The sequence below is a fragment of the Bufo bufo genome, chromosome 5 (assembly GCF_905171765.1).
Source record: "Bufo bufo chromosome 5, aBufBuf1.1, whole genome shotgun sequence".
In the NCBI taxonomy this organism is placed as follows: Eukaryota; Metazoa; Chordata; class Amphibia; order Anura; family Bufonidae; genus Bufo; species Bufo bufo.
The window spans coordinates 447,128,377-447,145,054 of NC_053393.1; the positions used below are offsets into that span (position 1 = coordinate 447,128,377).

The window sequence follows — 16,678 nt, forward strand, 5'->3', positions numbered from 1 at the left end:
AATTTTGCACTACAAGATGGACTGGGAGATGTTTGGATCTTAATACAGGAATAATGCAGGTTGCACTAATGATTCTGAACCCACATAATGTTAAGGTTTCCTTATATCTGTGTGGGAGATTTATCAAAACTGGTGTAAAGGAAAACTGGCTTAGTTACCCATAGCAACCAATCAAATTCCACCTTTCATTTTTCAGAGGTCCTTTTTAAAATGAAAGGTGAAATCTGATTGTTGCTACGGGCAACTAAGCCAGTTTTCCTTTACACCAGTTTTGGTCTCCCCCTATGTCTTTCAATAATTGTGGGGGAGATTTATCAAAACTGGCCGGCCCAAAGAAAAACTGTCTCAGTTGCCCATAGCAACCAGATTCCACCTTTCATTTTCCAATAGAGCCCTGAAAAATGAAAGGTGGAATATGATTGGTTGCTATGGGCAACTGAGCCAATTTGAACCAGTTTTGATAAATCTCCCCTTATGTTTGCGTCACAGTTTTGAAAGCTCCCTCTTTATTTTCCTTTAACACCTTAGGCCCCTTTCACACGGGCGTGAGGTGAACACATTTCCCCCTCCACTGAATCCGGACCCATTCACTCCAATGGGGCTGTGCACATGAGCATCACTTGTGCGCTGCGTGAAAATCGCAGCATGCTCTATATTGTGCGTTTTTCCTGCAACGCAGGCCCCATAGAAGTGAATGGGGCTGCGTGAAAATCGCAAGCATCCGCAAGCAAGTGCAGATGTGGTGCAATTTTTTAACGCATGGTTGCTAGGTGACGATTGGGATGGGGACCCGATCTTTATTATTTTCCCTTGTAACATGGTTATAAGGGAAAATAATAGCATTCTTAATACAGAATGCTAAGTAAATTAGGGATGGAGGGGTTAAAAAATACAAAAAAATAATTAAACTCACCTCATCCACTTGTTCGCGCAGCCCGACTCGTCTTCTTTCTTCTTCTTTGATGACCTGGGAGGAAAAGGACCTTTGGTGACATCACTGCGCTCAAAACATGATCCATCACCATGTTATAAGGGAAAATAATAAAATCTACACAACACCAATCCCAAGAAGAAGAAGTCCGGGTTCGGGTCTGGGTACCAAACATGCCGATTTTTCTCACGCGCGTGCAAAACGCATTAAAACGCTTTGCACTCGCGCTGAAAAATTGCGCATTTTACCGCAACACACCCGCATCTTTTCCCGCAATGTCCATGTGAAACCAGCCTTAAGGACCCAGCCAATTTTTCTTTTTGATTTTTCCTTTCTGTTAACATAACAGGATGAGGGCTTTATTTTTTTTGTGGGACAAATTGCATTTTTTTATGGAAACTTTTAAATTACAATATCATGTATTGAAGAATGGGGGAAAAAAATCCTTTGTGAGGTAAAATTTTTGAGTTTTATTTTTCAGCATTCACTGTGTGCTAAAAATGATTTGACAACCTTAGGGTTTGTTCACACGAACGTGCCGTCTTTTGCGGTCCGCAAATTGCGGATCCGCAAATCACAGATGCCGCTCGTGCGCCTTCCGCAATTTGCGGAATGGAACGGACGGCCCTTTATAGAAATGCCTATTCTTGTCCGCAAAATAGACATAATTTTTGCGAGGCCACGGAACGGAGCAACGGATGGGGACAGCACACGGAGTGCTATCCGCATCTTTTGCGGCCCCATTGAAGTGAATGTGTCCACACCCAAGCCGCAAAAAATGCGGCTTGTATGTGGAACCAAACCACAGTCGTGTGAATAAGCCTTTATTCTGCGGGTCAGTACAAATGTAGCGAGAATTTTTTAAAGTTTTTATTTTGTTTTACTACTTTAAAAATAAAACCTGTAAAAAAATGTTCTTTGTATAGCCATATTCTGAATTTTTATATTTCTGTCCACAGAGCTGTGTGAGAGCTTATTTTTTTTCCAGGCGAGCTGTAGTTTGTATTGGTGGTACCTTTATGGGGTACATACACATACAACTTTTTAACACTTCTCATTTTTATTTTTTTGTGGGGGGGGGGGGGGGGGGGGGTTAAAAAAAGGCAAATCTCTCATTTTTGTTGTTTTGCCATTACAGCTTTTGCTGCACAGAATAAATATTTAATATTTAGATATTTTTAACATTTTTGGATGCCCTGATACCAATTATGTTGATTTTCTATTGCTTTTTATATGTAAATTTGGGAATTGCTGAAAACATTTTATACATTTTATTACTGTAAATTCGATCACTTATTCCATAGACTGCAATACTACTATTGCAGTCTTTGAGATTTTGTCTATTGTCTATTAAGCCATGACACAGGCACCTGCCGTATAATGAGTGGGCACAGCTCATGAGCTTGCTCCATACACCCAGACACAAAGGCAAGTCCGAGGGAGTGAAGTGGTTACATTTTCTCCTTCCTTAGTAAATTACGGTATCTTATTTTTGGCCAAACACTTGTTGGCTGCCAGCTATTTCCCACAAACCCACCATAAGGGTACATGCACATGTTCAGGATTCATGTGCGGAGAATCCGTACTGAAATCCGCAGGTGTTCGCAGGCAAATCCGTGCGGTCAATCCGCATCAGTTGGTGCGTATTTGCATGCGTATTTGGTGCGGATTTTCCGCTTGCGGATTTTTCCCCCCTTTTTTTCCCCCCACATAGGTCTATGTACAAGAAACACCCTCTTTTATATCATTTCCTGTGACATAATCTTGTCCCACCCTTCTTCTTCTCCATACTCCATTTTGAGTACCATCGAAAAGCACATTTTCCATTAAATGAAAAATGGATACAAATACTACTGTTCGACCTCTTCTCCTACGCAAATATACGCACATATACGACTCTTGATCCAGACAATAATCACTATTGTGAGACGACGTCGCCTGAGAGAGGTTAGTAAAACTATTATTAACGAAATGTATGGATGTGATAAATGAATGTGGTCATTCATTTCTTCTACTTTCATCAGCATCAAGCCAGAAAGAGGCGAAGAATGTGGGTCCATCCGCTCCTTATTCAGCATGAAGAGAAAGGACACTACTGTGTGCTGTATAGAGATTTATGAAGGTATGTATATTATCATCTCAATAACCAAATCTCTTTGCAAGAACTCCGTACTTTCTTCAAGGAGGCAAAAGTTAAACATGTCCTGAATGATATGATAGTAATGATATACCCCTTATTTTTATTTTTGTTCTGGAAATCTTTTTTAAATACCCTGAGAAATGTATCTCATTTTGTCGCTTACCAATTGACGAATTTGATCGCTTGTTGTCCATTGTGAGACCTGCATTGACGTTTCAAAATACTGTTATGAGGAAGGCAATCTCCGCAGAGGAAAGGCTGTTCATCACCTTGCGGTAAGTTAATAATTGATTTTAGGCTGGGACCACACTGCCATCTTTTGGCTGCAGCTTTTGGCAAACAAGCAAGTCGTGGGGCACTTGTGTAAGAGAATTAAATAGCACTGTGACCTCCAATCACAAATGAGTGATGGAGTTGCCAAATATTCAGATGCATGACAAAAGACGCAGCCAAAATTGCAATGTAGGCCTACCCTTTATTTTATATCAAGTGCAGTGTGGTTTCTTTGGCCACTTTCTGTGCCAATTGTGATGCTGATGAACTATCCTCTGGAGTTTTATAAATCTTGGTTCTGTGCCCTGTGTAGTTGCAGAAGACTTCTACTGCAATGCTGTTTGGCCACTACACAGTGCATTTAGAAAATATCTTGCAGCTCCTAGTAAAAAAGCAGAACACCAGATTGCCGGGGGTCTCTTCCTTTGGATGATTAGCATCTATTGGCACCAAAGCTGACCAAAGTGTATGCTGTAAGTAAACTAATTTTGTTTTTTTACCTTTCAGAAATTTGGCCACAGGAAAGAGCTTTACATCCCTGCATCTCCAATTTCTGGTTGGCCACTCAACCATTTCCAAAATTATGAGGTGCACATGCAATGCAATCTGGCAGAAATTGCAGCCCATAGTGATGCCTCCACCTACCGAAGAGACATGGTGTTTGGTCGCAGCAGGCTTTCAATTTGTTGCCAACTTCCCCAACTGCATAGGCGCAGTTGATGGTAAACGCGTACGTGTGCAGCAGCCACCACACTCAGTATTTTTCTGTGGTGTTGGTGTTGGCTGATGCACACTACAAATTTGTTGCCATTGATGTTGGCGCCTACGGCAGCACTGGGAACTCTCGGGTGCTGCGGACTTCACAGATTGGACTGCAAATTCTTCGAGAATGTGTTTCGCTCCCAGCCCCTCAACCACTTCTGGGAACCATGCATCCAGTCCCCTTTGTGATGGTATCGGATGAGGCTTTTTTTCTAATGCCAAACCTCCTGCACTCATACCCACGAAGAGGACTTATTGCCCGGAAAAGGATTTTTAATTTTTGGCTGAGTCGGGCACGAAGACTCGTGGAATGCACCTACAGAATCATGGTCAATCAGTGGAGAGTCTTTACCACGGCCATTCAATTAGACCCAGCCACAGTTGATTCTGTGATTAAGGCATGCTGTGTACTCCACAACTATGCTCGAGAATATAGTCAAGACATAGACATGGAGTCACAGCTACCAGTTATTAACACAGCAATCAACTGGGGCCCAGTACGTCCAACCAATTCGGGTGTCCGTGTACAAGATTGCTGACTGCTTCTTGACTCCTGAAGGTGCCGTGCTCTGGCAATACTCCTGTGTCGGTGGTGTGCAGGCTGTCCAGCGGATTTAATCTTCTCAGTCTTGAGGCTCTTGACACTTGCGTGGACTCCAGAAGACTTCCTTTTTCTTGAAGTGACCCTTTTCCTTTTTTTATAAAGTACGTATTCCCTTCGATTGGTAATTGATTATATACACGTAAACTAATTTAAAATTGAATATTCTGTGTCTGTGATTATTTTCAAATGCAAAAGTAACCAGTAATCAAGGTTGCAAGGTTCATTATACTCCCTGAGAGCCTCTCTCATAGCAGCATGTGCATCAGCTGCCTTGAGAGAGGTCCTCCGGAACTCTACTAAGAAGGCTATAATATTGTTTACATCAATGATTTATTAAAAATTTAATTGAAGACACATTTTTGGAGTTTGCCAAAAATTTCCAATACAAAACCATTAAAAGTATTGCTGTAAAGAAGTAATTTCACAATAACATGTGAACAAAAATTTCTTGTCTAGACACAGTGCAATTTTTATTTAGAAATTTTCTAAATCCTTAAAAAAAAAAATACAAATTTTCACTTTACATCGTAAAGTTAGAAAACAAAATTTTTAAACTGGAACCTTTCAATACAAACACATTAGTGCGAATTTCAATATCCAACAGGCCCCCCAAATACTTTCATCAAAAGTATGTAGACGAGGAGCTGAGGTATACTCAGAGCTGCTAGAACTTTCTGTTGAAGGAGTTGAACTGACAAATGCTGACTAACTAGAACTAGATGGAGGGGGAGTCATTTGGAGGTATGACATGAAAGATGGGGAGTAGGAAGTATTGCCAGGTAGATAAGTTGCAGAATGCCCATGAGCATGTTGGGTTATACCATATGGTTGACTGGGTGGGTTAGGAAGAGGAGCAGGATTTGAATGACGGACAGAAGAGCATTCAGTAGGTGGAGGAGGACGAGAATACTGTTGAATCGCAGATACAATTGCAGACACACTGGCTAATGGAGAGGGGTTCTCATAGGCATTTAACAGGGTATACATGACTGCCCTAAATGATGGTTGCCGTTGCTTTGGTAAGCTGCGAATACGGTTTGCCAGTGAAACGCCAATGTGGTCAAATTCATCCTCCTTCTCCACCCTCTGGATCATTGTTAGTGCCTCAATCTCAACTGATGGCTCAGTAGAGCTTCTATTGCTTCTGAGGTTTCTCCGCCAGGGAGCCACCTAAGTGGTTGATGTATTGCTTCCCTGAGATTGCGATGTAGCCTGTGTTGCAGAGTGAGATGTGGACAGACTGGCCTGGTCATCACTAGTTTCAAGTAGACAGAGGAATCTTGGGTGTCCACATCCGCTGATGTCCCTTCACATTCCTCTGAAGACGTCTGCCTAGCAAGCGGAATGTTTCCTTCAGACCTATATTATAAGGTTCAAAGAATAGGATTCCTCCAGGGGCACATTTTTAGCAAGTGCAAACATGTTAAAAAACAAGATCCTACTTACGCTCTAAGTTCACGACTAGTAAGCAGAAACTGCAATTCGTCATAGTATGGGCACTTCTTATTACTAGGTGATGACCCACTCTGCTCATGCTTTTTAAAAACGATCTCTGACAGTCCGCCAACCATTTTTCACAACCCTAGGGCTCATTCAGACGGCCGTATGCTGTCCGCAAAAATGCGGATCTATTTTTTTGCGGACAGTTCAGCATGTCCGCAAAAAAACGGATTGCATTCCGTTTGTTTGCTGATCCATAGACTTTAATAGGGCCATGTCCTGATTTTCACAGACAAGTATAGGACATGTTTAATTTTTTTGCTGAGTCGTGCAATGAAAGAAAAGGGCCCCATAGAAGTGAATGGGACAGCATCTAATCTGCAAAAAAACGGATCCGCATTTTTGCGGACAGCATACGACCGTCTGAATGAGCCCTTAACTAGAGTGCAGAAATATGTTTTTTAATAGAATAACATTTTAAGTGGAAAATAGAATAGTACTTACGGATGACATCTTGTTCATTGATTGTGGTGGAATCCCAATGAGAGTACAGGTTTTTGCAAACATGGGTCCAAGCGTCTTTGGTTTTGTGCCTATCACAATAACCCCCTTCAGTAGCATCCCATACCACAGGTTGAGACTCCACCTGGACATGATAAAATAATAATGGAAAAAATTATTTTAAAACAAATATTCACACACAACATAACAGGCAAACACGCTTGCAAACACCTGGAAATCATATGTGCACACAAACATGCAAATGCACCACAACATGCAAAGTACACACAAACATGCCAACATACCTCCACCCAAACATGTAAGCAGCCATACATACATGCACAAAAACAGGCAAACACCATGCAAACATCCATGCACACACTCAAATTACACTGACCTGTACAATTAGCCTGGATACATTGAGGCTCATGCATACCAAATTCTCTCAGCCACTGGGGTGACTGCTCCTGTCAGAGCTGTTAGGTCTGTTGCTGCCTTTATGATGAGAGAAAATGATGGTAGTTTCTCCTCCCCTTATGACATCATTTCAACTTCCTGTGTCATACATGCAGATTTTGATGTGGATCTGCATCGAATTCTGCATTGTGTGCGTGCATCATGCAGATTTTACTCTCCCATTGAAGTGAATGGAGAAAATCCACATGAAAACCGGTCAGGAAAAATAAATTGACATGCTACGGATTTTAAAATCCGCACCGCAGGTCAAAATCTGAGCGAAAAAAATTCGCATTGTGTGCATTGAGAATTTCAAATACAATGTACATGACCTACGGTGCGGATTTTCCGCACGCAAGTCCACGCGGAAAATCCGCACGCAATCCTGATCGTGTGCATTTTCCCTTTAGGGTCCATTCAGACAAACGTAAGTGCTCTAGGCTGCTGACTGCTAATTGTGGTCCACAATGTATGGGTACCAGCTATGTGCACCCCATTTGCGGATGCGGACCCATTGACTTGAATGGGTCTGCAATCCACAAGATACGGCAAAAGACAGGACATGTCCTCTCTTTTGTGGTGAGCAGGCACGGACCAGAAAGCCCACGGAAGCACTTCCAATCCATGCCTCTGTTCAACAAAAGACAGGACATGTCCTATTTGTTTCCGTATCTTGCAGATTGTGGACCCATTCAAGTGCAGGCTTAGGGTCCATTCAAGCCCCTACGGTTGTCTGAAAGGACCCTAAGCCTGCACATTTGCTTTGAGGAGAAAGGACAAATAATATAAAAACTCCTCAACACTGAAAATGCAACATCTAGTAGGACAAGTTATAAGGTTATGCAAATCGAGGAAGTAGCAGATGTTGCTAAGACCTGCAAATTATCATATTTTCAAGCACCTAGCTCCAATCTGTGGCATGTGGGAGGGGCATAAAAGCCAGACTGAAAGCAAAAATGTAACCACATGAAACCTCATAAATTGGATCATCTTGTGGAATGATTGTGTGATGCCTCCTGTTCGTTGATGTGCCAGTTATCGCCACATGTTGCAAAATGAGAGGAACAGAATCCTTGAACTGATAGAACTTGGTTTATCACTGTGGCAGATTGCTACATGCCTAGGCTGAGATGTTAACTCTGTTTATCGTTGCATGTCTTGGTGGTTGGGAGAACAATGATGAACTGGAATGACAGCAAGAGGTGCACAGAGGTAAACTTCTGCATAGATGGATTATCTGATTAAAAGAATGGCATGAAGTTATCCATTTTGTACTGCAAGTGAAATTGGACTTCACATCCCAAGCCTAGGGTGGCAAACAGTTTCTTCACAAACATCAAAAGGCGTAGTATTGTGCTATGAGCCAGACATCCACCTACAGGACTTTCATTGACCTCATGCCACTCCTTTTAAAGGCTATCATGGTGCACAGCAAGATGGCAATGAAGGCTGGTGGAGTGGAGGTCTTTCCTCTTCAGCGATGAGTCCTGCTTTTGTCTGGACACCATAATAGCTGGATATTGGTCTGGAGACCATGTGGGAAATGACATGAAAAGGCCTTCACAAGGAAATATCACACCGGTCATACACCAAGGATTATGGTGTAGGGTGGCATAATGTACGGTAGCTGGACCCCTCTTCATTTCAGGTACTCTAACAGCATCCTGTTACATTGATTTGGTTGAGGGACCAATGGTACAGCCATTTCTTTAAAGTGTCTCATGAGCTTATCAACAGGACAATGCCAGGCCACATGTTGCTCATGCTACTGTGAGCAGCCTACATGACCGAAACATGCTATCATGCCTGCAACGTCTCTGGACTTGTCTTCTATCGAGCACATCCTGGATGTCATTGGTCAGCAATTGCAAAGGATGCTGCCAGCAGCAGATCTTGATGATTTCCGGGCCCAAATGCATTCAGAGTGGTAGAACATTCTTCAGACAACCATTAATAACCTCATTGATAAGCTTGCTAAGGCATGAAAGTTGTGTATTTCTGCATGTGGCGCTTATGCTTGATACTAAATAAATTGAGATGTTTTGAATATTTTGTTTCCATTTTTTATAATTTGCATATCAGTAATATGTCTATCGATCCTGTGATATATATACAGTATATATATATATATATATATATATATATATATATATATATATATATTGTAAGGGATCGCTCTCTCTCAGGGGGGCTCAATCACAGATTTCTCACAGACAACCGGATTGAAGTCCAAACAATGCTTTATTTTCTAGCACTTTAGCACAATACAGCAACCAAAATAACTCCTGCCAGTCTAAGCACTACCTAATACATAATTCATTCCCTGACTCAACTCTAAAGAACACAGTTCACACAAGTGATCAGATGCGGCTTTCTAAGCCCAAACAGTCCAGCAGCCTCGAGGCTTTGACTACAACAACAGTACCTTTGGGGGATTGTGGCCCAGAAGTCCACCTGACTCTGGCTGTGCGACCCTCTCTCCGCAGGCGTCACTAGGTCCCCCAAACTCAGGCTTCCTCAGCCTTTCTCTCTCACTCTCAAGTCTCCTCTGCCTTTCCTTCCCCCTAACTAACACACATAGGGTTGGTTTTATGCGTCCTTGATTAGAGCAGACCTTACCTGCGATCACCTCAGGTGAAAGGGAATACCTGTGCCGGAAGGGTGTGGACTGGCAGATCCCACTACCAAACCTATCCGCCAATCCAAGTAAAATCCAGCCCAGAAGAAAATGTATACAAAACTGTCTCAGCAAACTATACTTTGCTGAGACCACTGCAGCTTTCCGGATTTTAGTTATCTCACCCAGCTGAGGTATCTGGGTGGGATACACACACCTTCCCGCACTGTCCACATTTCCACTATATATATATATATATATATATATATATATATACAGTACAGACCAAAAGTTTGGACACACCTTCTCATTCAAAGAGTTTTCTTTATTTTCATGACTATGAAAATTGTAGATTCACACTGAAGGCATCAAAACTATGAATTAACACATGTGGAATTATATACATAACAAACAAGTGTGAAACAACTGAAAATATGTCATATTCTAGGTTCTTCAAAGTAGCCACCTTTTGCTTTGATTACTGCTTTGCACACTCTTTGCATTCTCTTGATGAGCTTCAAGAGGTAGTCCCCTGAAATGGTTTTCACTTCACAGGTGTGCCCTGTCAGGTTTAATAAGTGGGATTTCTTGCCTTTTAAATGGGGTTGGGACGATCAGTGGCGTTGAGGAGAAGTCAGGTGGATACACAGCTGATAGTCCTACTGAATAGACTGTTAGAATTTGTATTATGGCAAGAAAAAAGCAGCTAAGTAAAGAAAAACAAGTGGCCATCATTACTTTAAGAAATGAAGGTCAGTCAGTCAGCCGAAAAATTGGGAAAACTTTGAAAGTAAGGGCTATTTGACCATGAAGGAGAGTGATGGGGTGCTGCGCCAGAAGACCTGGCCTCCACAGTCACCGGACCTGAACCCAATCGAGATGGTTTGGGGTGAGCTGGACCGTAGAGTGAAGGCAAAAGGGCCAACAAGTGCTAAGCATCTCTGGGAACTCCTTCAAGACTGTTGGAAGACCATTTCAGGGGACTACCTCTTGAAGCTCATCAAGAGAATGCCAAGAGTGTGCAAAGCAGTAATCAAAGCAAAAGGTGGCTACTTTGAGGAACCTAGAATATGACATATTTTCAGTTGTTTCACACTTGTTTGTAATGTATATAATTCCACATGTGTTAATTCATAATTTTGATGCCTTCATAGTCATGAAAATAAAGAAAACTCTTTGAATGAGAAGGTGTGTCCAAACTTTTGGTCTGTACTGTATATATATATATATATATTACATTTCAATGTAATCCTGCCTGTGATGATAATGAGATGGCTGCTAAGAAATGATCTCTACAGAAAAAGGAAAGTGTCAGGCTATTGTAAGGCTAAATGGTCAGTGTGAACATTTCTATATTATAGAATTATTTTAATGTAGTGGCATGGAAATTGAAAAAGAAAAAAAAAAACTTTAAACTGATAATTTTCTAAGGTTCATGTGGATGGTAATAGCATGTCATATGGCACTTCTGGTCTGGCTGGGAGTGACTTTGTTTTACTATTTTATCAGACAACCCTTTAAGATAATGCTTTTGAGCATCATTTATCTTTTTTATGCAAACCCTGATGAAACTTTACTGCATCTGACTCCAGAGTTGTGGGCCCTTTAAAGTGATGGGCCTTTGGGCACCTTTTAATGAAAACCTGATTAGTGTAGTGTTGCAGAGATTGCCTTGAAAGGTTCCCACACCAGTACAGCATAAATATTGAGCTCTATTAAGATGGCCGTCGGTTTTTTGGACACCTCTCTGACCAAGGGCCTTCTCCCCGGATTGCTCAGACTGACTTGATGGCCAGATATGGTAGTTTTAAAGTTGTTCCATTTCAGAATGATGATCACTGTGTACTTCAATGCTGCAGCAATATTTTTTTTACCTTTCCCCATATCAACTATATAGCCCTATTCTGTATAGACATGTGTACATCTTTTTAAAACATGTGAAATCCATTGAATTTACCAAAAGTAGACGTCAATCGAATTGTTGATACATCTTAAGACCGATCAAGTGAATCGGCAGGCACCAGGGCTCAACTTTGTGTGGTGTAGCAAAAAGTCTAAAGAAAAAACTTGTGGTCCAGCTTCTCATAAAAACTTGCAGCTTTATTAATAACAATAAAAAACTGTTAACCAAACATGAGTCACATACAATATCCACAATGTCTACGCCTTTCGGACTCCACAATCTCGGTCCTTACTCATGAAATACAGAAAAGTGAATGTTCACCGCTCTTTAAACATGTGGTACACCAGGTAATCAAGACTTCGGCATCACATGCTCAAAAGGGGAGGAGAACTAATCAGACACCAAAAACCAACACCCAATGCATCAAAAAGAAAAGACAACATATATATAGTTCTGAAAAACTATAAAAATTATAAAAATAATTATTTTAACGATATTGTAAAATCTTATACTATATAGACATGTGTACATCTTTTTAAAATATGTAAAATCCATTGAATTTGTCAAAAGTGGACGTCAATCAAATTGTTGATACATCTTAAGACCAATCAAGAGAATTGGGAGGCACCAGGGCACAACTTTGTGTGGCGTAGCAAAAAAGTCTGAATACTTTTGTAAATGTGATAATTAAATTTTTATTTTTAGTAAAACATTGCAAACCTAATTTCAATTTATAGGGTTTTGTAGATTGAAATAAAAAAAAAAAAAAAAAAAAAAAGGAGTATTCATTTTAGAAAAAGAGTCTCACGTAACGAAATCTGGGAAATAGAAGGGATCTGAATACTTTCTGAATGCTGTGTATAAAACTGAGTAAGCTGGACAGAAAATCTATCAAGACGGCATACATTCTACCCAGTGCTTCCTGCAAGACTGAATAACAGCTTTGGCTAAATTCCTGCTCCCTGGGGATAAGTATTTCCTACCTTCTGGAGGCTATTAAAAGTGAGACTAGAAAAATGAAGACATACCGGTACTTTCATAACTGCAACAACAGATGGGCATGTGCCAGGGCTAACATGTAGCTAAATATGTTCTTAAACAGTTATTGTCTGAAGAAGTTGCACACTTAATCCCTGACAAGACGTCTTAAATTTCAATGAAGACACAATTGCAAATGTTTTCTTATCAGCCATTGTAAATAACAATTAGGGAGGAATTTAAGGCTACTTTCACACTAGCGTTCGGAGCGGATCCGTCTGATGTTTCATCAGACGGATCCGCTCCGATAATGCAGACGTTCGCATCCGTTCAGAACGGATGCGTCTGCATTAAAACTTAGAAAATTTTCTAAGTGTGAAAGTTGTCTGAGCGGATCCGTTCAGACTTTACATTGAAAGTCAATGGGGAATGGATCCGCTTGAAGATTGAGCCATATTGTGTCATCTTCAAGCGGATCCGTCCCCATTGACTTCCATTATAAGTCTGGACGGATCCGCTCGCCTCCGCACGGCCAGGCGGACACCCGAACGCTGCAAGCAGCGTTCAGGTGTCCGCTCACTGAGCGGAGCGGAGCGGAGGCTGAACGCTGGCAGGCGGATGCATTCTCAGTGGATCCGCCTCCACTGAGAATGCATTGGGGCCAGACGGATGCGTTCGGGACCGCTCGTGAGCCCCTTCAAACGGAGCGCACGAGCGGACACCCGAACGCTAGTGTGAAAGTAGCCTAAGTCTGTCTTTGGTTTGTGCTGGTGCGCCTAATTTATGAAATTGTGCACAGTAATAATGAATTTGTCGCAAGTGCGCTGTGGTTTACGTCTATATTTTTTAAAGTACGTCTTCGGCCTGCCTGGCGTGGAGTTGCAAATTTTTTGTGACTTTTGTGACTTAAAAGTGATCTAATCTGCAAACTTGGCCTTAATCCCAGCCCACTATTGAAAGTGGTGTGAGGTAGTGCAGTTAGCCAAAAGTCACAAAATTCTGAGCAAAAGGTTGAGTGTGTCAACACTTGTGGCATTTTAGGGCCAAAAAGATGGCGTACCAGATTTCATAAATGTCCCCCTTTTTATATATATATTTTGTGGGATTTCGCTCTGGTAGATAGGGTAAGCGGGCGCAGTACAGAGGCAAAATATAAGTTCTTAACTCAAAACGTCAGTGTTTATTCACACTTGAGGCAATTGCACAAAACAGCACGTAACTTTGCAGTCTTGGTGTTAATTCACACACAATGGAAAGTTCATATAACACAAGTCACCTTGCTGGCAGTTCTGCCTCCAGTAGTCCACAGCAGACTTTAGGGGGCCTGTTTCCCCAGCATGCGGCTCTCAGCCCTCCAGCACGGCACAAAGCCTCAGATCCCAAAAACATCTCTGCTGAGCCCAGCTGCCTATTTAAGGACAGCCAGGTGCTGCCAAAACCTGTACCGGCACTTAAACTCCGGCCCAGTATTTGACCTCAGCCCAACCGCACATACTGGGAGGAAAATACCTGCCTTGCCAGACACAACCCCTCACTGTGTCACATACCCCCCCCCCCTTTTTTCAACCCCGAGGGAGTGGACACACTCCAGAAAATGCCCCTGGACAGGGCATCCGCGTTTCCCTGCAACTGGCCTGCTCTGTGTTCTACCTAGAACTTAAAATTCTGCAGAGACAAAAACCATCCGGGGATCCCGGCATTCCTTGCTGGCTCATCCACTTGCGAGGGGAGTGGTCAGTCACCAGGCAGAACTTTCTCCCCAACAAATAGTAGCGGAAAGACTCGAGTGCCCACCTGATAGCCAGGCACTCTCTCTCCACTATACTGTACCTAGTTTTGGCTGGGGTGAACTTGCGGCTTAGAAAGACAATGGAATGCTCCTCCCCATTGACTTCCTGAGACAGTACAGCACCAAGGCCCACTTCGGAGGCATCCGTTTGTACCACGAACTCCCTCTTGAAGTCGGGCTTCACCAAAACCGGTGACCCACACTGGGCCGACTTCAAAGGGGCAAAAGCCTCTTCCGCTCGATCATCCCAGCGAACCATCACTGATTTTCGTACCTTCAAGAGCCCTGTCAAGGGAACGGCTAGAGTAGCAAAGTGGGGAACAAACCCCATGTAATAGCCCACCATTCCCAGGAATTACTTTATTTGCCTAGTGGTGACAGGTCGGGTCCAATTCCGTATCGCCTCTATTTTATTCACTTGGGGTTTGATGACTCCGCGCCCAATGACATACCCCAGGTACTTAGTCTTTTCTAACCCTATCGCACATTTTTGCGGTTAGGCCAGCTTTCCAAAGGGAGTCCACTACAGCCTGCACTTTGGGTAGGTGACTTTGCCAGTCGGTACTGTGGATGACAATATCGTCCAGGTAAGCCGAAGCGTACCGACAATGTGGACGAAGCACAATGTCCATTAGTCACTGAAAAGTGGTGGGGGCACCATGCAGACCAAAGGGTAACACCTTATATTGATACAGCCCCTCAGGCATGATGAAGGCAGTTTTCTCTTTGGCAGCCTCCGTTAAGGGCAACTGCCAGTACCCTTTTGTGAGGTCCAAAACAGAAAAATACTGGGCTTGTCCTAACCTCTCGATAAGCTCATCCACCAGGGACATGGGATACGCATCGAATTTGGAAACCTCGTTAAGTTTTCGAAAGTTGTTACAATACCGCAACATCCCATCCGGCTAGGGTATCAATACTATAGGACTGGCCCACTCACTTTTTGACTCCTCAATGACGTCTAGCTGCAACATTAGCTGCACCTCCTCCGATATGGCTTGTCGCCGAGCCTCGGGTACCCGGTATGGTTTTAATCTGACTTTTGCCTGAGGCTCAGTGACAATGTCATGCTGGATTATGGAAGTGCATCCAGGGAGGTCGGAGAATATATCTGTGTTCCGACTAACGAACTTCCTGGCCTCCTGAGTCTGTTTAGAGGAGAGGCTGTCAGCAATTTTTACTGTGGCAGCCGCCTCTCTTGCATCAGACAGAGGGGTTGGTACCTCTTCTCCTAGAAAACCCGGCTGCGGGCTGTCTTTTGTACAGGTTTCCCTATCTTTCCACGGTTTGAGTAAATTCACATGGTAAACCTGCTCCGCCACCCTGGCTGGTGTACCTCGTAGTTTACATCTCAAATTTTCTCGAGTACCTCATAGGGTCCCTGCCACCTAGCAGCCAGGAACTTACTGTTCACGGTCGGTAACAGAACCAAAACCTGATCACCCGGGTTAAAGAACCGGACCCGAGCCTGCCGATTATAGACCCGACTCTGGGCTCGCTGAGCTGCCTCCATATGCTCCCTAACAAGAGGCAACACTGTCTCTATCCGATCTTGCATCTGGGTAACGTACTCAATGAAACTTTTATGTGGAGTGGGTTGTTGTTCCCACACCTCTTTGGCCACGTCCAAGAGACTGCAAGGGTGTCTGCCATAAAGCAGTTCGAAGGGCGAGAACCCAGTAGAGGCCTGGGGTACCTCTCGCACTGTGAACATGAGATAGGGCAGAAGGAGGTCCCAGTCCTTCCCATCTTTAGACACTACCTTTTTCAACATATTTTTTAATGTTTGGTTAAACCGTTCTACCAGACCGTCCGTAGTTGTTTTATGTGCAGCAACTTACAGAGTTCCCTCATCAACTTGGACATAAAAGGGGTCCCTTGGTCGGTCAGAACCTCTTTAGGTAGTCCCACTCGGGAAAACATCTCCATTAACTCCTTAGCTATGAGTTTGGCCGAGGTATGTCGCAATGGCACCGCCTCCGGGTACCGAGTGGCATAGTCTAGAATTACTAAGATGTGTTGAAGCCCTCTGGCGGACTTCGGTATTGGGCCTATGAGGTCTATAGCTATTCGGTCAAACGGTACTTCGATAATCGGGAGAGGTATTAGGGGACTACGGAAATGTGGCTGGGGGCTAGTTATCTGACAGGTCTGGCAAGACTTACAAAACTCTTCCACTTTGAATATGCTGGGCCAGTAAAACTGCTGTAGAATACGATCCTGAGTGACCCCCGAGAACGTGTTGGTGGGCTAGATCTAACACAAGCTTGCGATATGCCTTGGG

General features: G+C 43.0%; 1 long non-coding RNA gene across 1 annotated transcript; it reads right to left on the minus strand.

Moving 5' to 3' along the window:
• Window positions 1–1,600: 1,600 nt before the first annotated feature.
• On the minus strand, window positions 1,601–15,930 carry LOC121002298. The gene is made up of 3 exons (XR_005779277.1): window positions 15,920–15,930; window positions 14,592–14,596; window positions 1,601–1,753 (listed from the first exon to the last, which is right to left on the minus strand). It is a non-coding gene; the product is annotated as an uncharacterized LOC121002298 (long non-coding RNA).
• Window positions 15,931–16,678: the final 748 nt, after the last annotated feature.